General features: G+C 43.1%; 1 pseudogene; it reads left to right on the forward strand.

Moving 5' to 3' along the window:
• Positions 1-18,134: 18,134 nt before the first annotated feature.
• LOC145402602 (RAC-alpha serine/threonine-protein kinase pseudogene) lies at positions 18,135-18,621 on the forward strand (annotated as a pseudogene).
• The last annotated feature ends 5,163 nt before the right edge of the window (positions 18,622-23,784 follow it).

Below are 23,784 nucleotides of genomic sequence, written 5' to 3' on the forward strand. Positions count from 1 at the left end.
CCAGTCAGAGATACGAGCCAAGTCAGTCATTAGGTGTGCCATAGCCTCATCCCTTGTTTGTTGAAGTAACTGTTGAGATGGGCGTTGTGGGAACCGAATGGAAAGGTGAAGGGTGGAGTCATCAGCGTATGAGTGGATAGGGTTAGATGTACAGCTTAGAAGATCATTGACGAATAAAAGGAAGAGAGTTGGTGATAGGACAGAGCCCTGAGGAACACCACTGTTGATAGATCTAGGAGAAGAACGATGGCGTCTACAACAGCGGTTATAGAACGACCAGAAAGGAAGCTAGCGATGAAGGCACAGACAGAAGGATAGAAACCGAAGGAGGGCAGATTGGAAATTAAAGATTTATGCCAGACTCGATCGAAAGCCTTTGAGATGTCAAGTCCAATACAATGACAAAGCTTTCGCCAAAGTCCCGAAAGGAGGATGACCAGGAGTCTGAAAGGTAGGTGAGAAGATCGCCAGTGGAGCGTCCCTGACGGAACCCGTACTGACGATCGGAAAGTAGGTTGTGATAGGAAAGATGCCTTAAAATTTTTCTATTGAGAATTGACTCGAAAACTTTTGAAATACAGGACGTTAAAGCAATTGGATGATAGTTGGAGGGTTGGGAGTGGTCACCCTTCTTTGGGACTGGCTGAATGAGAGCAAACTTCCAGCAAGAAGGAAAGGTACAAGTTGACAGACAATGGCAAAAGAGTTTGCCTAGGCAGGGTGTAAGCACAGAAGCACAGTTCTTGAGAACAACAGAGGGACCCCATCAGACCCATATGCCTTGTTAGTACTGAGGCCAGTGATGGCAGAAAATACATCAGCTGAAGAAATTTTAATGTCAGCCATGAGGAAGTCAGAGGGGGGAAAGTGATGGAGGAACAGCACCGGAATCGTCTAAGGTGGAATTGGAGGAGAAAGTCTGTGTAAAGAGATCTGCTTTATCAGAAGAAGAAATAGCTACAGAACCATCAGAGTAGACAAGAGGAGGGAAGGATGATGAGGTAAAGTTGTTAGAAAGGTTTTTGGCAAGGTGCCGGAAGGAGCGGGAAGAAATCAAGTTGGAGAGTTGAGAGCATTTAGTATGGATGAAATTATCTTTAGCAGAGCGAAGAACAGACTTAACACGATTCCGGGCAGAAACGTAAAGATGATGTGATTCAGGGGTGGGTTGGCTCTGGTACCTTTTGTAGGCCCTCTCCTTGTTGCAGACAGCATTAGAACAAGCGTGATTAAACCAAGGCTTTCTTGCTTTAGTCAAAGGATATGAGAAAGGAATGTATGCTTCCATGCCAGAGAGAATAACCTCCGTAATCTGCAAGGCACATTCAGATGGCTCATGGCCATGGAAGCAATAATCATTTCAGGGAAAATCAAAGAAGTACTGCCTGAGGGCCTCCCAGTCCGCGGCTCCAAAATGCCACAGACGACGTTTCCCTGGAGGGTCCACAGGCCGTACCGGAGTGATAGGACAGATTAAGGTGATAAGGTTGTGATCAGAGAAGCCCAACGGAGAGAAAAGATTAACAGAGTAAGCAGAAGGATTAGTTGTGAGGAAGAGGTCAAGTGTGTTTGAGCTCTCTCCAAGGCGGTCAGGGATACGGGTAGGGTGCTGTACAAGCTGCTCTAGGTCATTAAGGATACAAAAGAGGTAGGCTTGTTCACCAGGTGGATCACAACCACATCCACACCACAACGCTCCTTTATATCCTCATTTGTCAGCCTGTCTCTCCATCTGATTCCACAGGCTCCTCTTAAATAACTCATTTCCACTGCTCTCACTCTTGACTTGTGTCCTTCCAGCAACGTCCAAGCTTCACTTCCATACGTTAGAGTTGGTATCACAATACTGTCAAATAGTAAATTTTTCACTTCCATGCTCACTTCCCTGCTTCTTATCACTGCTTACAAGGAACCAGTAACCTTTCTTCCCTGCTGTACCCTTTCAAGCACTTCACCCTCCAAACCTCCATCCTTACTCATCACACTACCCAAGTACTTAAACGTACTCACATTTCCCAATTCCTCACCATCCAGCCTCGCTGTACATTCACTGACTTCACCTCCCTCAAAGACCATCACTTTACTCTTCCTTACATTCACCTTTAGATTCCGTTTCTTACACACTCTCCCAAACTCATCCACCAAGCCTTGCAGCTCTCCTTCATCTTCACTCAACAACACAGTATCATCTGCAAACAACAGTACAAGGAGTTTGCAAACACTACCCTCTCTCTCACCAGGGCCACTCCAACATCCACTACCCTACCTTGAACCTCTTTTATTACCCCATCCATGTACAGATGGAGACATGACACATCCCTGTTTCAACCCAACTTTCGAAGAGAAAAATTCACTCAGTTCACCATCCACACTCACTGCAGCCTTAGCACCATCATACATACTCTTCACAGCATTCAACAACTTCCCATCTACTCCATATATTCTTAACACTTTCCACAATCCTTGTCTATCCACCCTGTCATATGCTTTCTCCAAATCCATGAAAGCCGCATACAACTTCTTTCCCTTCTCTAGAAACTTTTCCACTAAAGATCTAAGAATGAATATCTGATCTACACAACCTCTTCCCTTCCTATAGCCTCCCTGTTCTTTTCCAACTAATTCCTCTGTTCTTTCTCTAACTCTGTCAATAAGTATCCTACCATACACTTTTCCTATTATACTAAGAAGACAGATGCCCCTATGATTACCACACACTTCTTTTTCCGCTTTTCCTTTGTACAAGGGAATAATTATACCTGACTTCCAATCCTCCGGGACTCTACCTTCCTCCCAGGCCAATCTGCACATCTTCCACATCCATTCTACTACAATCTCTCCCCCATGCTTCAGCATTCCACCACACACTCCATCAATTCCTGGGGCTTTCCCGAATTTAACTTCCTTCATTGCTTCCACAACTTCTATCCTACTGATTTCTTCCTGTCTTCTCACCTCCCTCTTTCTCCCAGCCATTCCCCAGCCACTTATACTCGCATTACTTCAACAATTCCTTAAAGTGTTCTCTCCATCTGCTTACTTTTTCTCCCTTCTCTACTAGTAATCTACTATTTTTATCTTTCACTCCCCTGCTAACTTCACTTCCATCCTGTCTTACTCTTTTCACCTCTTTCCAGAATATTTTCTTACAGTCCTTCCACTTTACACTCAAGTTCCTTCCAAATTCCTCATCTGCTCTCTTCTTACTCTCTTACTAATCTTTTCACCTCTCTCTTTCTTTCTACATATAACTCTCTCTTCCGCCTCTCAACTTCTTCCACGCCCCTATTTCTCATCCATTCATTGTATGCTTTCTTCTTTTGTGCCACAGCCTGTCTCATCTCTTCAGTCCACCACGCTGTTCCTTGCACACCCCTCCGTCTTCTCTTCATTCCACATACCACATCACATGCTGCGCATTTTTCTTCAGTAAATATCCTGCAAACACCTTCCACGTCCCCCATCTGCTCCAATTCATATTTGCCCAATCGTTCCTCCACTTCTCTCTTATACTCTGCCTTTTTCTCATGCTCGTGTAACCTTTCCACTCTCCTTACAAATACTCCTTCTTCCCGTCCTTCCCTTCTTCTCTTTCTCCATCCTAATTGGACCTTGATTCTGGCCACTACCAAGTAGTGGTCAGAAAGTCCACTCCCCCAACCTCTATAAGCTCTTGCATCCATTACACATTTTCACATCCTTTCATCTACACACACATAATCAATCATTGCCTTCCTTTCATTCAGTTCACCACCCACCCTTCTCATCACTCCCCATGTATACCTGTGGATCATTTTGTGCCTGAAGAGGGTATTGGCTATCACCAACCACCTCCCAGCACAAATGTCCACTAACGCATTGCCATTCTCATCTATCTCAGCAGGCACACCCCACTCACCAACTATTCCATCCACCTTCACATTCCCTACTTTACCATTCATATCACCAATCAAAAACACTCTCTCATTCCTTCCAAACTTTTCCATGCACACTTCCACATTTGTCTAGAACTCTTCTCGCACTCTGCTTGCACGATCTTGCTTTGGCGCATACACACACACAATCGCCCACATTTGTATTCCAACTTTCAATCTTACCCACACAATCCTTGACCCAACTGATCCATACTGTCTTATGCTCTTCTTCCATCTTTTACTCACAACCATACATACTCCTTCTTTTGCCCTCTCATTCTCACCTACTCCTGCACATATACCCCATCCATACTCCCATTCTCTCACACTCTCACCTCTCCATTTTGTTTTAGTTATTCCACATACATCAACTTTCGCACCCTCAAGCACCTGAACAATCTCTCTCTCTTTCACCTCGTCATTCGCTCCCCTTACATTCCACGTTCCGATTACCATGTCCTTTGTCCGGTCCTTGGTCGTCAACTTTTGGTCAGTCCTTGTCCGAGGCTTATTTCTTGTCTTTTTAGTTTGTTGTTTTCCGGGGAGGGGCACTAACCCTCCGCCAACCCTTTTAGTCGCCTTTTACGACAAGCAGGGATACTGGGGGAGTATTCTTGAAAAACCTCCCTATCCCCAGGGGGATATATATATATATATATATATATATATATATATATATATATACAGTATGTATGTATGTATGAAGATATTTATTTACAGGGTGTCCCAGGATTTCGCTTACTTTTCAGATGTTTCTCAGATAGATTTTGAACAAAAAATAATGTTATATCAACATGTGTCTAATTTCCCACGATTATGGAGCTACATTTACAGATGAAATTATGGGTGAATCATATGGAAAAGCATTTTTGCCCATATGATCATCAGTAACTGTTGCTTTAGTACAATTGATTTTATTATTTTATCCCTCAGTCCTTCTCTCTCTCTCTCTCTCTCTCTCTCTCTCTCTCTCTCTCTCTCTCTCTCTCTCTCTCTCTCTCTCTCTCTCTCTCTCTCTCTCTCTCTCTCTCTCTCTCTCTCTCTCTCTCTCTCTCTCAGGTAATACGGTGTGGTGTGAGGTGAGGCGTGGGTGCCATCCCGTGGAAATCACGCCGTATTGAAAACCCGGGAAGGGCCAATGTGGCCATGTCCCCAGAGGCTCACTTCACTGCACCCTCCCTCCTACTCTCACTACCTATCGTCCTTCATTCGTGCCTTCCTTTCTTCCTTCATACATCATTCACTGATTCATTTCTGCTTTCCTTCCTTTTTCCTTCCCTTCTTCCTTCTTTCATTCATTTCTCTGTCTTATCTCTTTCTTAGTGGTGGAGTGGAACGCCTACACGTGTTGTCACGACTGTAACCTATGACTGCTGCTCGCTAATAAAATGTCCTTCATATCACTTAGAATTCCCAGAAATGACTGCACGAGAGGGAAAGGGCCTGCAGATCATCGTGTTCACATCTGAATGAACTTAAACCAACACTATCACCACAACAACAACTGCTTTCTTGTTCAACTTTAATTTCTTTTTTTTCCTTCCCTTTTTCTCTCCTTTTTTCTCTTCCCTTTCTCCTTCTTTCTTTTTCCTTTGTGTCGTCTTTTCCCTTTTCCTCCAATCTTTCGTTTTCTGATGGTATTCCTTTTCCACTTCCTCTTTTCCGTTCCCTCTTTTCTCCTTCACTTCCTTCCTTCATTCATTCCTTCTTACTTGCGGCCAAGCTCACAGATCTATAAGTGGCACACCTAGGGGATCTTTTTTTTTTTTTTTTCCTCCTTGAAGGAATGCGAATATCTGCTCTTGGAGAGCTGTAAGAGATTTTCTTATGAAATAGAAAATTGCTGAACTTGAAATTTTGAGTTGATTTAACATGTCAGCTGTTGCATCAGCTGGCGCATCAGTTGACTATCAGGCGATTTCCAATTTCCACTATACGGAGGCGCTTCAGCGACTTTCTTATAAAATACAAAGTTCCATATCTTGAAATTTTGAGTTGATCGGACATGTCAGCTGTTTCATCAACTAATGCATAGATTCGCCCCAGGTCTTTGAAGATAGTCTTTTCTTCTTTCTATTCTCACTTTTCTCTCGTTCTTCTTCTTCCCTTTCTTCCCTTAATTCCATGATCTCTCTTACTTTAACATCCTTTTTCCTGCCTTTTTTCTCGCTTCTTATTTCCTTTCTTTCTTCTTATACTCTTGATCCAGCCTTTATATATCTTGATGATAGAATTCGATGGCATAGTCACAACCTTTTTCTATAAAGAACTGCCATGAGAGGAGCATTAATTTACTGTTTGCTTCCAGTTGCATCCCTCTTTACTCCAGTACCATCACCCTATTAGAACTACACCCATGAAGTTAACAGCTTACAATTACTCCACAATGAAAAAAAAAAAAAAACTCACTCAGACATACAAATAATTGTAGGAACTTTCTTACTACTGTACTAGGAACTATTTCTTACTACTAATACAAGTCTCCACACACACACACACACACACACACACACACACACACACACACACACACACACACACACACACACACACACACACACACACACACACACACGCACACACAAAACTGACTGTGGTAATCCAGTATTTGTATACGCATTTTTCCTTCCATTCATCCATCTGTGCACATCCCCACCCACCACACTCCCACCCGTCCACTCATCAGCCTACCTGTTCAATAACCTGCCGGACTATCCATCTATGCATCTGTCTGTTGATCTGCTCATCTGTCAGTCTATCTTTGTATCAGTCAGATTTTCCATCCACCCATCAATGCATCTATCCATCCATCTATTACCATTCCTCTCCTAGCCTTTCTCCATCCCTTGAACCATCCCCTCCGTCCCACTTCCCATCCCTCTTTCCCTTCACCTCCTCCTCCTGTCCCTCTCACACTTCCTACCCCCCTCCGTCCCTCCTTCCTTCCCCTATGCTCATCCCCTATCATCCTCCCCCCCCCCTCTGTTTGTCCCCCATAAAAAATATACAGCCTCCATATTGCTATCAGGCGTGACCGAGAATACTCTCTCTCTCTCTCTCTCTCTCTCTCTCTCTCTCTCTCTCTCTCTCTCTCTCTCTCTCTCTCTCAACATTGCCTTTTTTGCCTCCTCATCATATACATTCTCTTCTCTTCCCCTTCTACCTCATCCCACCTTCCATCCCTATCCCCCTTACTTTCTCCCTTTGTCGCTTCTCCTTCTCTTTTCCTCCTCCCTTTATATCCTGTCTCTGCTATTTTCCTCCCCGGTATCTACGTCACCTCCCTTTCCACACTCTCTCTTCCCTACCTTACTCCTTTCTCCCCCTTCCCAATCCCTCTCATTCTCCCAACCCCACTCTGTCCATCCTTCTCTCTACCCCATCTCTCTCTTTCTCTCTTCCTTCCCTGTCCCCATCGCATCTCTCTCTCTCTCTCTCTCTCTCTCTCTCTCTCTCTCTCTCTCTCTCTCTCTCTCTCTCTCTCTCTCTCTCTCTCTCTCTCTCTCCCTCTCATCCTTCATTTTTCTGTCCAACACTCTACTTCTCTCTTCCTTCCCTGTACCCATCCTATCTCTCATCTTTCATTTACCCGTTCATCTTCCTCATCTCTCTTCCTTCCTTCCTTCTTCCCATTCTACTATCCTCTCTTCTTCCGTTTTCCTCCCTCTTCTCTTCCCTGTCCCCCTCCTTCTCCCTCCCCTTCCTCTTGGTCGTAACATAAGTCATACGGGGTTATGTGGTGTCGAACCAAGGCACCTTGAGATGAAGTCCAAGGTATAGGGTGTGTGTGTGTGTGTGTGTGTGTGTGTGTGAGAGAGAGAGAGAGAGAGAGAGAGAGAGAGAGATCAGGAACAGGTGGATGGCAAAAGTCGTAACCCTCCTTCACTCCAAATCCACCCTGACTCCTCGCTACACCAGGTGATCGAGAGAGAGAGAGAGAGAGAGAGAGAGAGAGAGAGCCATTACATTCCATGAATCACAAATTACACATTAGTAAATGCTTTAGGATTATGCTTTGACTCAGTTTTATGCTGTGTGTAGTTGAGTGAATGCTATGTTCATGTTTTTACGAATGCACGTCAATCTGTCTTCCCATAAGCGATCAACGGTCCTTGGCCATCTGTTTATCTATCTATAGGTCTATTAGTTGATTTATCTATATCACATGATTTACTTTTGTCTGTATATCTTTCATCATTGCTTTAATATTTATCAGTCTGGAAAACACGTGCCATCACAGCCTACCTGCCCACTTCTTTATATCTACTATAGTCGATTTTTATAATTATCTGGAAAACTCTTGCCACCGCAACCAACATGCTTTTATCTATATATCTATTTATTTCTACTTTTATATTTACCTGTCTGAAAAGCACATTCCAACGCAGTCTACATACGGTACATACTTACCATTCTGCTTAGTTTTACAAGTGTCAGTGTGAGCCTGTCTATCCGAAAACCTCCCTAGTACCTTTATGAATGGGAAATAAACGGAGGAAACTAATATGCTTTAAATTAGTGGCAGAATAACTTGACATTGGTTATAGTTTCCATTACATTACTCACAGTGGTTTGCTCGTTCATCCACAGATGGTAAAAAATTAATGTATGAGTTTGTTAAGCCTCTTTTGTTGCACGCAGCTCCTGAAGACAACTATTGCTGATGTCAGATTATTTTATTCATTTGACAGCGAGTCATGGGAGTCCGAGAGGCAGTAGTCACCATTTACCCTGTTTAGCGGGAACAGCTCTAGTATTCCAGTACAGCTTACACCGGACGATGTCATTCAACTGATAGGGCGGCAGAGGAGACAGAATTAACATCTTGGTTCCAGTGACTTTATTTTCACTTCCAGAATATTTTTAGTCAGCTCACAAAGGCTCTAGTAGTGAAGTTTATAAAAAACAAAAAAAAATCTTAAAATGACTATAATGGTGTGGAGAGAGTAGGTATGAATAAAAAAGAATGTCATGGGAATAAGGTGGTAAATACAAGTGCTAAATTAGTAAGGCAGATGTAATGTAATGTTAGGGAGCTTATGTACTTAATTCTACTAAGCACGGTGACATCCCAAGCGACATCAGGTGAACTCTGGTAAGAAAGTGGTAAGAGAAGTTATCTGATACTGTAAGAACGATCTGATACCTGTAATTCGATCCCAGGTTAGAGCAAAGATCAGTCTGATTATTTGACTTTAGTAAAAACAAATTTTATTTTCCTTTATAGGAGTCACTTTCTTGTTATAAAAACCATCCGGTTGATACCAGCACACCAGTCCAGAATGAGGCAGTCCTGCCATGCATTCAGTATGGTGGGTATTTTCGCCGATGTGGTGGCATGTGATGATGTTCGGCACAAAGGAGGACTTTTGGGCCTCAGGAAACAAATCACCAAGTCTATGCCACCCACAGTATAATAAATAAAAGATACAGCATTCGCCTACGAATGCATATCTCCCTCCATCACTTAAAAACTAGATCACTAATCCTCTGGCAATCAGAGGTATACCATCGCAGCCTCGCCAGAATCGAAAAAAAAAAAAAAAAAGTATTAGTTTAGTTTCGCTATTTACTCCTGCTCAGTTAAATACCACGCTTGTATTCAGAAGCCTAAAGTCAGGATATTATTATGTTGGTGAAGGTCATTGAGCATAAGAGGCTTTTGAAAAAAAAATTTAATAGTTACCCTGTAAATAAGGTGTTCTCTTCCTTCAGGGTACGATTTAAAAAATGGTGAATAACTGCAAACGATAAGAAAAAGTTAGAGGTATTTTTTCTCGCAAAATCCTGACAATCTGAGTCATACCGTAGCATCTTCGCCAATTTTTTTTATCAAACAAGCCATATATCCCAGGATACTGACTACAAAGCTTGGATACAATGCCTCACATGATTATGAGATATTTTGGGAACACACACACACACACACACACACACACACACACACACACACACACACGCACATAAACAGCTATATAGTCACACACAGACACAGGTGATTACATTATCGCCTAGCTAGGCAGGCGATAAAAAATAAATAAAATAATAATAATTCATTCATTCATTCATTGCCAGACGCCATGTATCCCAGACGGGGTGGCCAAGGGCTTAGAGTTAATTGTTTTACGGGAGGGGCACTAATCCTCCACCAACCCCACTTGACGTAGGGATGCCAACAGCATCTGGTGTTCCCAGGCGGTCATCCATCCAAGTACTAACCAGACCCAACATAATAATAATAATAATAATAATAATAATAATAATAATAATAATAATGTAGTTATTCTCCCTGTTCGTATTTGTTGACGGATAGACAGGCTGTCAGCATGGCTCAATAAAAATAACATCAAAGAAAAATAACATCAGCATAGCTTCGCAATTTTATTGCTGGATATAACTGAGAGCTGGATACGCTCATCCAAGCAAGTCGTCTTGATCACCTCCATCACCCTAGGGGCCTCGGCATCGACTAACTAACCTGTTATACTGGGCCGTGGCTGTCAGACACCTTGCTCTTTGAAGACTGTGCATGAGGTCGGTGCTTGATGTCTTCCTGGTCCTCCATAAGTGTCCTCATTACGACGTCTTTCCTCTCTGATTACACACCCCGACCTATTGCAGCTAGATGATATTGAGTTTAAGCACTTCTGGTTGCGATGGTTGACAAGTTTTATAAATATATATATATATATATATATATATATATATATATATATATATATAGATAGATAGATAGATAGATAGATAGATAGATAGATAGATAGATAGATAAATAGATAGATAGATAGATAGATAGATAGATATAGATATATAAGTGGGTAGTACCGAGTTACAGTACCAAGTTGCAGTTTGAGTGCCGGTACCTGTAGTGCCATTACTTTCATCGGCCTGTACAGAAAGAGGTACCAACAGTACAGTTTTAGGTATTTTGTCGGTACTCTGTAGCGGTACATTTTTTAGGGAAAGACGTGCTGGAACCAAAGCAGGACTCATTGACGATCACTTTGAGATGCTCGTCTTCCTCAAGGGCAACACTGGGTAGGAAAATTGAAGTACACTGCATGTACACTCTGATTTGTTGTCTATCGATATTGATTGCGAGTGTGTTTATCTTGTTATACTATTTGGTACAATATCATGTATATTTTATGAAATAGCAGCCGTGGCAACAGAGGGCATCACAACACCCCCAGGAGGCGACCATGGAGAGATAGGTAGGGAATGCAGGACGTCCGTGCAATATGGGCATACGTCCCATACGGCCGCGCACCCCTATTCCACGGAGTGCACCCAATGCGAACATCTCAGTATGGGTGCATTACCCTCCAATCAATCCGGCCCTCGCCAGGATCAGGGTGGCGCTAATAAACCAGCTCCAGACAGCACCCCAGTGAACACCGGCAGCCACACAAATAAAGCTACGGCGTGTAGCCATGCACAAGCAACGGCCTGTAGTCGTGCACCAGCAATGGCCTATAGTCGTGCACCAGCAACGGCCTATAGCCGTGCACCAGCAGCGGCCTGCAGCTGTACAACTGTGACGGCTGGTTGCCACATGCATAAGAGTCGGCCGATAACGGTTCAGAGTGATGTCCATCCACCCTGCAGAACCAGGGATGGCCGGTTGCTGCACACTGGGAGAGAACGGCACGCCCTCTCTCCTGCAGTTTCCTCGAAGGTCATGACACCGGTGAGGGCCGACAGCCGCACCAGTAGACAGGGGATGGCCTGTAGTCAACCCTTGCCTACACATTGCCCTTCACACGGGACTTCAGCGACGGCCCATGGCTGCGACCATAGGCAGGTGACAGCTGGCAGCCGCACTTCGTCTGCGGTCCCATCAGGGAGTCGGGCCTCGGTGACGGCCGCTTGCCACACCGACAGGAAAGAAACGGCCGGTAGTCGCCCTCCTCCTGTTGCCCGCAGGACCTCAGCAACAGCCAGTGGCCATACCAGGAAGGGACATCCTAAAAGTCCCTCGCCCCCTGTGACTCCACAACCAGAGGGAGACCCCCATTCAAGCCGCCCCACCAGTGGCAGAGAGAGTACCACCTCCAACTCCCCAGCCCGAGGAAACCTCCAGAAGGAAAACCTCCCAACAGAGGAATGGTGGAGAGGACCTGTATTGACCCCGGGGTTGCATTCTATCCAGCTGGCACCTGAAGGCGACCAGCACCTGTCGGACTCCTGTTGCCAGCAACGCCACAGTCCTAGCCTGACGGAGAAGCAGCGGGAGTGAGACCACAGCAGACGGGCCCTCCACGCCGCCCCTAGTACCCCGTGGCACAGTCTCTCCAGCCCGGACTAGGAGCGACGCCCCTCCCGCACTGGGCGCCTGCAGGAGTGCCTACAGAAGATTTTTGGCCTCAGTCCCGAGGGCCAAACCCCTGTACCTAGCCTCACCAGTTCGGGGCCCTTCACCATGCCCGATTGTAGCTCACTCCGGAAGACGACGCCCATACGGGTAGTCCCGTGCCCCCTAGATGAGAAGACACCTGAGGGGACTCAGCCGACGCTGGACCGACACCTGTGAGTCGCCGGACGGCCGCTCCCTTGCCCCTCGCCCCTACCTTGACTGTGACTTCCATGACAGTGAAATAAAAGTGAAAGTGACAGAGTACAGTGACAGTGTTTACCTGCCTCAACTCTGCTTTCTGGAAGGCGAGACATTAGCAGTATTCTACCATCCTGCCCCACTCAGTGAACACGGGACATGTGTATGATTATTACAGAAAATATGCAGCCCAAGAATTAAGTGTACTCCCAATTCACTTAAGTACAGTGTCTGTCCGCCTATCCTCGAGACTGTCGGTATCCTGCGTGATACCTGTAATATATATCTGCCAGTCTGAGCTTTGCTTTTGTATAGAGTCTTGTGGATTGACTAGCTTCCCTGTATTAAGAATTTGGCAATATACATGTAAGGTTGTTGCCCGGTGTTTATATGCCCTGTTCCTTTCATACTGTGTCTTAGCTCTGTTCTAGAACGGGAACCCAGCTATACCTAAGGTGTTGCTAGGACGGGAAGCCGACCTAAAAACACCTAGCATAACATATTACATACATTACATATAATACAAGTAGTAAAAACTGCCTTTCTTAAGTGCGATTTTTTATTGATATTCATATAGTACCGAGTACCGATTCTGTACTGGGTGCTTTTTGGTATGTACCGATAACCGGTACCGACGGTACAAATTTCGTCCAGTACCGGTACCGACGGTACTATTAGTGAACCAGGTGCCCACCTCTGATAATATATATAGATACATGCAAATAGATGGATATATAGATAAACATAGAGAGAGAGAGAGAAATATGTCCGACTCTGGACATAGGCTTGGAGAGAACAATTTTGAGGGTTTCTAACGTTTGATTCCTTCTTCCTTACATTAAGAAAAAAAAAAAGTCCTGCTGCATACCATATACTAGTACCTCTACATTTTTTTTTTTTTTTTTTTTTTTTATGTGACCGACTCTGGGCATAGGCTTCACAGTCTGCTTTCAAGGCCCAGTAGTCCTCCTACGTACCGCACACCTCTACATGTCACCATTTCGGCGCTAACACCCACCGTCCATATTGAATACATGCTAGGGCTGTCTCATACAGGACTGGTGTATTGGTATTAGCGGGGGTATTTTTACGACATGTCGGCGGGCCTTCTGGTAGATCAGTAAAGCCTGATTTTATGAAATTCAAATCCATTAAACTGTTCCCTGCCTCAGCGGGATTTGAACCCGGGTCCGTCAGGACTGCAGGCCAACTCTCTACCGATTGAGCCACCGCCTCCCCCATGTCACCACTTCGGCGCTAACACCCATCGTCCATACTGAATACGTATTAGGGTTGTTTCACACAATAGCGGTGTATTAGTATTAGCAGGGGTATTTTTGCGACAAGTCGGCCGTCTTCTGGTAGAGCAGGAAAGTCTGCCTTAATAAAATTCAAATCCTTAAACTGTTCCCAGCCCAAGCCAGGATTCGAACGTGCCTCCATTAGGATTGCAAGCCATCTCTCTACCAATCCCTATTCGGTAATATATATATATATATATATATATATATATATATATATATATATATATATATATATATATATATATATATATCATTTCCTGTGGTACCCCACGGGATGCATAGGGCCTCGATGAACTTTCTCCACCAATATAAAGTCTCTTGCTTTCTACTTCATGTTCCACCAACACTCCTCTCCTGCTTCTCTTTTCATTGCCCTCAGCCAGGTTTCCCTCGGCCTACCTCTTCCTCTTCTTCCTCTAGCAGTCCACTCTGGCACATCCTGTATTAAACCGCCTTCTTTTCTATATATATGCCCCAGCCATTTCCAGCGAGAAAGTCTCACATATTCTTCAACTGGGTCCACTCTCTTAATATCCCTTACTCTTTCATTTGTAACTGTCTTGCCACTTTACCCCAAGAATCCTTTTCAGTATTTTATTCTCAGATTCTAATGCTTTCTGATCTGTTCCAATTGTACTGTATCATGACTCATGCCCATAAACTAAAATTGGTCTAACCGTGGCCTTATAAATTTTTACTTTAGTATGTACCGAAAGCATATTATTATTCCAAACAGATTTCAACATTACGACAGCTCACCAAGCCTGTCTAATCCTCTCCTCAATTTCATTGTTTAATGATCCATTAGATGATACAATCGTTCCCAGATATTTAAAGTTTTCTACATTCTTCACCACATTATTCCCAATTACACACTCAATTTGGTTCTCCACACACACACACACACACACACACACACACACACACACACACACACACACACACACACATACATATATATATATATATATAATTATACATGAAGTGTTTAGTGAGAAGGAAAGATGTTTGGTCAAGAAGTTACTGTAGGTGAAACAAAATACAGTTAAAACATACAGTAGTTGGATGGGGTACGCTGCAAGTTGTTGCTGTTAGTGTTGGGACTGAGTACCAGAATGATATCTAGATCCTTTCAGCAGTTTGACGTCTTGTTAGCTGAACCGTGAATGATGTTGTCTGCGAGTAGAAGGGCCAGATATTTGACTTTGCCCTCTGACCACCTTCGACCTATGCTCTCAAAACCATTTTACTTCGTTCTTGCATGACCTTTGACCTGTCCAGTTTGGTCAAATTAGATCAAAACTGTCTGTCATTGCTCTGTATTCTTCATCTTTGACCTGTTGTTCTAAATATCAGAGCACTTCAACCTTCACTAGCCATATGACTGCTTTAGATATTTAGTTTGCACACCAGGGTCGAACTTTGACCTTGTCTTGTGATCTTCACTTTTAACTGATTTATCTGCACTATAATAACACCTGTGCCTCTATGTGTGCATGCGTAAGTGTGTGTGTGTGTGTGTGTGTGTGTGTGTGTGTGTGTGTGTAATCCTGCAAGTCATTTCAGTGGAGCTTGGTGGCCAGGTGGCTAAGATGGTGGGCAGATGGATGGGGAAGGTAGGGTGAGCGAGGTGGGTGGGTGGGTGTGGTAAGTCAGTGTAAGTGGGTGGAGTGGGGCAAGGTGTTTAGGTGAATGAGTGGGTGGGCAGGGTGAGTGAGTAAGTAAGGTTGGCGGGTGGGTAGATGGGCGGGAAGGGTGGATGGGTGGGTGGGTAATGAGCAAATATGTTCATGAGGATTAGGTCCATAGAGTGAACAGGTTTATGGCTGGAAGAGGTCCAGTGAGAAACACAGGTTCGGTGGGTATGAAGAGGTTCATTTGGAGAAGTAGGTCCATGGGAAATAATTAGTTTATGTGTAGATTCGGTGTTTCTGAATGGGGAAAATACACAGTAGATCCATAAGGGATAATAGGTCCATGATGAAACTAGTTCCCCAAAATAAAAATAAGTTCAATGGAAAATTAGATCCAAAGGGGAAAATAGACTAAGAATGGGAAAAAATAGTTCCATGAAGGGAATATTGGTTCATTAAGGGGAAATAGGTCCAAAGAGGAAAAATGGGATCATGGCGGCAAATCAGACCTTGGTGGAAAATAAGTGCGAGAGAAAATGTGTCCATGAGGGATAATAGGTCCAAGGGGGAAAAGGGGTCCATGGCGGACAATAGATTTATGTGAAAAAATAGAACCATAAAGAATCTAGAAACCACTCAGGAAGCGCATATCTCCGCTAATGCCATTGCCATTAAAAAGGATCCCGATCCGGATCCGTGGAGATATTGTGTGGAATGCATAGGATCCGGATCCGCCCCAAAATTTAATCAATTCTTTTTTGGCCCATGACCCACCCTTCCACAAAATTTCATTGCAATTCATTGAGAACTTTTTTAGATATCGTCTGGACAATCAAACACACAAACGTAGGTGAATACATAACCTCCTCCAACTTCGTTGACGGAGGTAAATATGTCCTTAAGTAAAACTAGGTTTGTGGTGAAAACGGCCAAAGGGGAAATGGGTCCAAGGAGAAAAAAATGTCAAGATGGGTGCCAGTCTCTGGAGGAACAAACAAGTGAAGCGGTTTGACATCTAGAGGTGTAGTCTGAGGCAGGTTTATTTGTCAGTCGTTTCCTAAATTGAATAATTTCTTTCCTGTCTTAACTTTAATCTACCACAAGCCTTCGCTAAAAGAGCATCAAAATTGAATGAGTTTGTTTACACACACACACACACACACACACACACACACACTCATCTTCTAAGCATAAAACACACACATACACACACATTTCAAGCAAAATACCCCGTTCACACTAGCCTGTGCACAGGTGTAATAAAACGGCCATTGTATTGGAGAGAGTTATCTGCGGGCGAGAGGCGGGTGACAGAGACCCAGCCTTGTATTTGGGTCTGGTTGGTGGATCTGACCCGGCTCTTCTTGCCCTGAGAAACGCCTTGGCCACACCACCACCGCGGGGCTGCTAATATTTCAACCCGCAAATCCTCAGCTCTGATGAAATCCTCGTGTTGGATATACCCACACGAAACCTTCTCTTTTTCTTCCTTTTTTATACCTCTTTGTTTTCTTTCTTTCATTTTTTGTTTGGTCATATTTTGTCTTTTGAATGTCTGTTCTCTCCTTTTATTCCATTCTCCGCCTTCTTTTTCCTCCTCTTCCCTTCGTTTTCTCCATTTCGCCTCCCCGTTGTCTTTGCTTCTCCCCCTTCTTTCGTTTCACCTCCTCCTCCCATTCCTTCCTCTTCTTTCTCATCATTCTCAACCTCCTCCTCCCTCTCCTCCTCCTCCTTCTTCTCCTCCTCATCATCATCATCATCATCATCATCCTCTTCTTCTTCTTCTTCTTCTTCTTCTTCTTCTTCTTTTTCGTTTTCCATTCTGATGAAATCCTCCTTTCAGATATGCCCTGACGAAACCACAACCACCACCACAACCACCACCACTTCCTCTTCCTCCTCCTCCTCCTCTGAAAGGATAAACTAGCTGCTTGCTTCTACCTTTATAATTTATTTCATTTCCCTTTCTTTTTTTCCCTTCCCCTGCTCTCTCTCTCTCTCTCTCTCTCTCTCTCTCTCTCTCTCTCTCTCTCTCTCTCTCTCTCTCTCTCTCTCTCTCTCTCTCTCTCTCTCTCTCCATTCTACCACATTTATCCCTTTAATCTTTTATTTTTTCCTCTCTGCTCAAGAGCTACGAGACTGATTGTGGTTCATATAATTGAATCTTAAACTATTACATTTTGAAGTTGACAGTTTTTTTTTTTCCTTAGAATAATGAACAAAGTTATTAATGTCGGCCAAAAATTTAAACAAAACATTTTTCTTTTTTACCTACGGTGGTCTTCTCCCAGAAAAATCACATTTTTTGACATTAGAGGGAAAATAAACAGATTTTTCTTATTTCGTAGCCAAAGAATTTGGGGGAATTAGCACACATAAAACACACACACATACATACATACTATATCCATACGTAAAAGCACACGCACGTATATACACACAAAGCACACAACGTAATTTTCCTTTATACTATCATCTCCAAGAATATACATACATACATACATACATACATACATACATACATACTCAACAGCTGAGATTGAGGGGTACTAGTGGAGTGATGTTGTTGTGATGTTCCCTGGGCCAGTGGATAGTGGTGATGGTGGTAACACTAAGCTAGGACGACCTGCTGCTGGTGCGAGAATATATTTGGCCTAAGCAGAGGGAGAGAGAGATTGTTAGCCATCATACATAGTTTATTAAGAAGTCTCCGGGAACTGGAGGCAGGATGGGGGAGGCGGGAGCAACTTCAACGCCAGCGATTGTGAAGGAGGGTTGGCTCAACAAGCGGGGTGAGCACATCAAGAACTGGCGGCAGCGCTACTTCTTCCTCTTTGAAGATGGCACACTGCTTGGCTTTAAGACCAAACCCGAGCATGGCCTTGACGATCCGCTCAACAACTTCACCGTCATGCGATGTCAGATTCTGAAAACGGAGAGGCCCCGCACTAAAACCTTTATTATCTGTGGTCTTCATTGGACAACTGTCATAGAAAGGACATTCAATGCTGTCAGCCAGTGACAGGGAAGCATGGATGGAAGCCATAAAGCAGGTGGCTGAAAGGATATCGGAGAACTCCTCTGAACACTGTCAACAGATCCAGGAGGCGGAGTCTGTGGAGCAGATTCAGCTCAAATACAATGAGGATGATGATGATGACAGCCAGGGATCCAGGAGCTCAAAGAAGAGAAAAATTATGGCTTCCATTGAGTGACAAGCCAAATGGTTTCCTGTAAGCCAAGAAACCATTTACAACTCTGGGTGGTAGCCATATAACCAAACCACACGTGCTCCCTACATGTCAGCAAGTGGGTTGGTGGAGGGTTAGTGCCCCTCCCTGTAAAACAAATAACTCAGAGTCAAATGGCCACCCCTTATGGGATTATGGCATCTGGCAATAGATAGATAGACATATATATATATATATATATATATATATATATATATATATATATATATGTGTGTGTGTGTGTGTGTGTATATGTATGTATGTATGTATGTATGTATACTGTATCGCACATGCACAGTAAGGCCAGATTTCTAAAACAATTGACTTCATTTTAATTTCCCTATTTTCTTTCAACACACTGAACCTTTAACAATCTTAAAACATATTCCAACCACAACTGAGGTGCGGAAAATGAAACAAGACGTTCAATACAGACAGCCTTTTTAAAGCCTGTAATTGAAGTCGAAATAAATGAAAATACAGCCACAATACACACCATCATCTTAAACCCTAAAATTAGTGGAAAAAGGAAACCGACTCACAATAGAGGCCATCTTGGGCGTGAATATAATTTGCATAGGCGGGAAGCGAGGAGGTCATGAGAAGGGAGTTATGCTAAGAAGAGGATTAGTACGGGGGTGAGAAAATTAAGCCGAGAAGGTGTAACAAGCTCCCAGATTGGCTTCGTTGGGTAAATATTCATGAGAGAGAGAGAGAGAGAGAGAGAGAGAGAGAGAGAGAGAGGCCCAGTTTGATTTTCGTTCTGCTTCTTTGTCCCACTAGTTTAATCTCAGTCTTTCTACACTCTAACCTCCAATCTCTTTCTACTCTCAAACCTCAATCTCTCTCTCTCTCTCTCTCTCTCTCTCTTTCTCACCCAGGTCTTGGCTAATTTAATTTATTTGCACCTGACCCAGCCTTTACTTTCCTCCGCAGACTGCCCGCCTGAGACACCAAGATAAGGTTATATAAACATAGAGAGAGAGAGAGAGAGAGAGAGAGAGAGAGAGAGAGAGAGAGAGAGAGGGTAATGTCTGTAAAATAATCTTTCGGTAAGATTATCTATCGGTGAATCTGGTGATGATGATGATGATGATGATGAACAATATTATATAGAGGGCAGTGATTATGGTGCTGTTGCTGCTGATGATGCTGATGGTTGTTGTTGTTGTTTTTTATTCTCTTCTCATTAGAGGAGACCGGGCCTTGCTGTAGCCCGGTTGGTGGTGGTTGGCTTCAGTGGAGTAAGGGGGAAGACAGGGCCTGGGGATTGCCCAGCACACACGCCCTGTCTCCTGGCTGAGTTTGTAGTGTGTGTGCTGATGGTTCGTTCGTTCGTTTTAAGATTTCCTCCACCTATAGTGGAGGCCGGGCCATATCCTGATGGTAGTAGTAATTGATTTCACCCCCCCCCCTGCTAAGAAGGTGGGGGGGGCCTGGGCCACCTCGTAGCCCAGTGAATGCTGATGGTGATGACTAAGGGTATTTGTATTTTTTCGCTGCTACATTACTTGTGTCCTGGGTATACAATAATCACTTGATAACTGTACTTACTTCCCTCATGTAATACAATAATCCAAATGTATTACCTCTGATCCAGGAATCAAGGCGTTTCTCTCATTTTAACCTTATGACGATCATAGAAAATGTTATTTTATTCTTGCTTTCGCCAGACGATTCCAGTCAACTTAGATGTTCTCGAATTGTAAGTGGATCGGGTTTTTACATGGCCTCTTTCAGTTTTGCGTACGAAAAAGAAAAAAAAAAAAAGAGTAACCCCCTGAAACCAATGATGTACTGTATTTTGCTTTATTCTTGCCATTAGGTTTTTTTTTTTTTTTTTCCAGTACTATAGTTGTTTCTCTTTTGGCCCCATGCTCATCTGCATGTTTAGCCGATGGACTGCACACTGAAGCTGCACTTTTCCAGCAATCCACCATCATCCTGTCGAGGGACAGGGAAGGAAATTAGAAAAAAATTTAATTGGTTCATGAATGGTAAGTAAAAACTGTACAGTTCTAAAGTCTCTCCAGAGCTACCTAAGATTGTTTGAAGATAACAAAAACATGAATTAGAACAGCTATGCTATTTACTGCCCAATCCCATAGGCTCTAGACCCCGAAACGGTCCCATATTGCCTACAAAACCCCAAGTACTCCATTGTATGAAACTATTTCAAATTTCTTATAGATTTTTAAGATGTGCATAAAAATTCTCAACTTAAAAACCTTTGCGAATATAGCTCAAGTTCCTGGAAATCCACTAGGGGCCTTAGGAAAGCAGTTGTGAGTGCACTGAAAGGTGACAATAAACCAGAATCTCACATCAGTCCTTCAAGAACTAGTCAGTAATTCGGTAATTCGGTGACATTGATTTTTCTAAGCCAGCCCTTCAGAGGGTTCAGCAAAAGTGCAACCCTTGATATTTCTAAAGGTTTTGACAGTGTGGCACCATTCCCTTCTATCTAGACTCCCTTGCTATGGACTAATGTCTGTTGTTCCTCTTATTTCCTCATATCGCAGCGACAGAAAGGTAAAAGTAGATGATGCACAGTATCTTCCAATTTCCAATCAGTTAATGCCAGCATGGCACAGAGATCAGTTCTGGCTCCAACCCTATTCTAATTCATATTAATGATCTCTTACCTGTCACCCGTAATCCCATCAATTCATATGCAGATGACTCAACACTTCAAAGTTCATTCTCACTTAAACACCCATTCACAAAGTTTAATATCTCACTCACAGCTCAGTTCAGCCATCTCCATAAATCAAGACTTGTCTAGGATCATCGAATGGGAACAAAACAGCATTGTCTCATGTAATGCTATTAAAACCAAATATATACAGTTCGCTAATAGACAGATATTGCTAGATCCCAATACATCCTTCAATGCTTCTAATATTCCTTTCAGCTGGAATATTGCTCACCCTTTTGGCATGGATGTAGAGAGGCTGCACTAAAACAACTAGACAAAATTCAGAACAAAACTGTTGGAATTAGTAATTACCACTGAGCTCTATAATATGAAGAGGCCTTCTCAAGGGTAGCGCTGCGTAGTTTGTGTGCACGCCGCCAGGGGCACAGGGCAGCACTGATGACGTTTATGCATTTCACCCCACTCCCTCTCCTTTTGAAATCAGCCAATGAATTCAGAAAAAATAGTGCCATGGTCCACTGCGCAGCTAAAATATAGTGTCATGGTCCACTGCTCATCTTATGCAAGCAACAGCGAAACAGAAACAGGAAGCTAAGACCAGTGTTCCAATTGCATTACCATGGTGGAGGCGACGAGCGCAGGTGTTTCAGTGTGGCGGCCGAAGTTGCACGCACACTGCGGAGAAAGCCTCTCCATACTATAGAGGTCAGTGGTAGTAATCCTGATATTACAAATAAACTACTTCCTCTACAGGTATGAAGGAATGTTGCCTCCCTTGCATTATTTTACATATACTTATACGGGAAATACTCAGGCGAAGTTGCATCCATTGTGCCACCTCCCCATGCCTTCCCCTGTGCTATACGGGCATCTGGTAGCGCTCATGACTGGAATGTCTCACTGCCATATTGCAGAATTTCCGCCTATCAAAAATCTTTTATTCCCCGAAATGTATCTCTTTGGAACTCGCTTCCCCGGAGTTGTTTTCCCCCAAACTTCAACCTACAGTTGTTCAAGTCCAGCTGTTACAGATTTTTTATGAATGGAGGACACCAGTAATCTGTTGTACTCGTAAGGATTATTATTTTTTTTATTCATTTGTTTTTCCTTTTCTTCTGCTGTTAAAAAGGAAAAAAATATTATAGAAGCCGTGGATATTTCTGCACAGGAAGCGAGGGTGCAAGATGAATGAACCTCTGCCAGACCATCTATTAGTCCTCTCCATTACCTCGATTGATTTGCCTCATTCTTTTAATTCACGCCTTGTAGAGAGAGAGAGAGAGAGAGAGAGAGAAAGAGAGAGAGAAGAAGAAGGAGAAACGTGTGTGTGTGTGTGTGTGTGTGTGTGTGTGTGTGTGTGTGTGTGTGTGTGTGTGTGTGTGTGTGTGTGTGTGTGTGTGTTCTTACCTAATTCTTACCTAATTGTATCTTTACAGGAATGAGTCAAGCTCGTATTGTCCCGTGTCTTAGACCATATTTATCGCACATATCCTTAAATTTGTGAATTGTTTTGGCACACACTATTTCATTCGGTAGTGCATTCCATTGATCAATTGCTCTGTTTGGGAAACTGAATTTCCTTACGTCTTTATCACCTCTCTTCTTATGCAGTTTTTTGCAGTGTCCTCTTGCTGATGCTTCTCCATATGTTAAGTAATCATTTATGTCTATTTTCTCCTTTCCTGATATGCACTTATATAGCATTATCATGTCACCTCATTTCCTTCTCTCCTGTAGTGTTGGTAGATTCAGTTTATTTAGTCTTTCTTGGTAGCTTAGGTCCCTTAAGCTTGGTATCCATCTTGTAGCGGCCCTTTGAACTTTTTCAATCTTGTCTATATGCTTTTTGAGATGAGGACTCCAGACTACTGATGCATATTCCAGGGTTGGTCTAATGAATGATGTTATTATCCTTCTTAGCATGTCTTCCCTCGTCCGTGATGGATTGTATTATATCTTTTACTTTGGTTTTGCTTCTGATGTAGCTGTAAAAGAGCTTTGGTTGATCACTACTTTTATTTATTATATCCTCCTCAAACTGTTTTTGGGCTTCCCTCCTTATTCTTGTATAGTAATTTCTTGCCTGTTTGTAATTATTATACGCCTTTTCACTATTGTGTCTTCTGTATCTATTCCACAACAAATCTCTTCTTTCTTTTGATTTTTTACATTCTGTATTGAACCATTTCTGTATTTTCTTATCTGCTTCTTTGTGCTGGGGGATGTACTTCTGGACTCCTATTTCATAAAATTCACAAAAAATTTTATATACAGCATTTAAATCTTGTCCTCTAAGCTCATTTTCCCAATCAACTTCTAAGAAATACTTCTTTAGGTCTTGATAATTTCCCTTTTTATAGTTTAGGCTCTTTTTGTAACTGTCATTGCTGTTTACTATGTCATATGCTATCCTGAAGTTATAATTTAGTACTGCATGATCGCTTTTGCCGAGTGGAGGGTGATACATTAAACTGTCAATGTCATTTTCT

This window comes from Coenobita brevimanus, chromosome 58 (genome assembly GCF_032717465.1).
Source record: "Coenobita brevimanus isolate Jiangsu-jjx chromosome 58, ASM3271746v2, whole genome shotgun sequence".
NCBI lineage: Eukaryota > Metazoa > Arthropoda > Malacostraca > Decapoda > Coenobitidae > Coenobita > Coenobita brevimanus.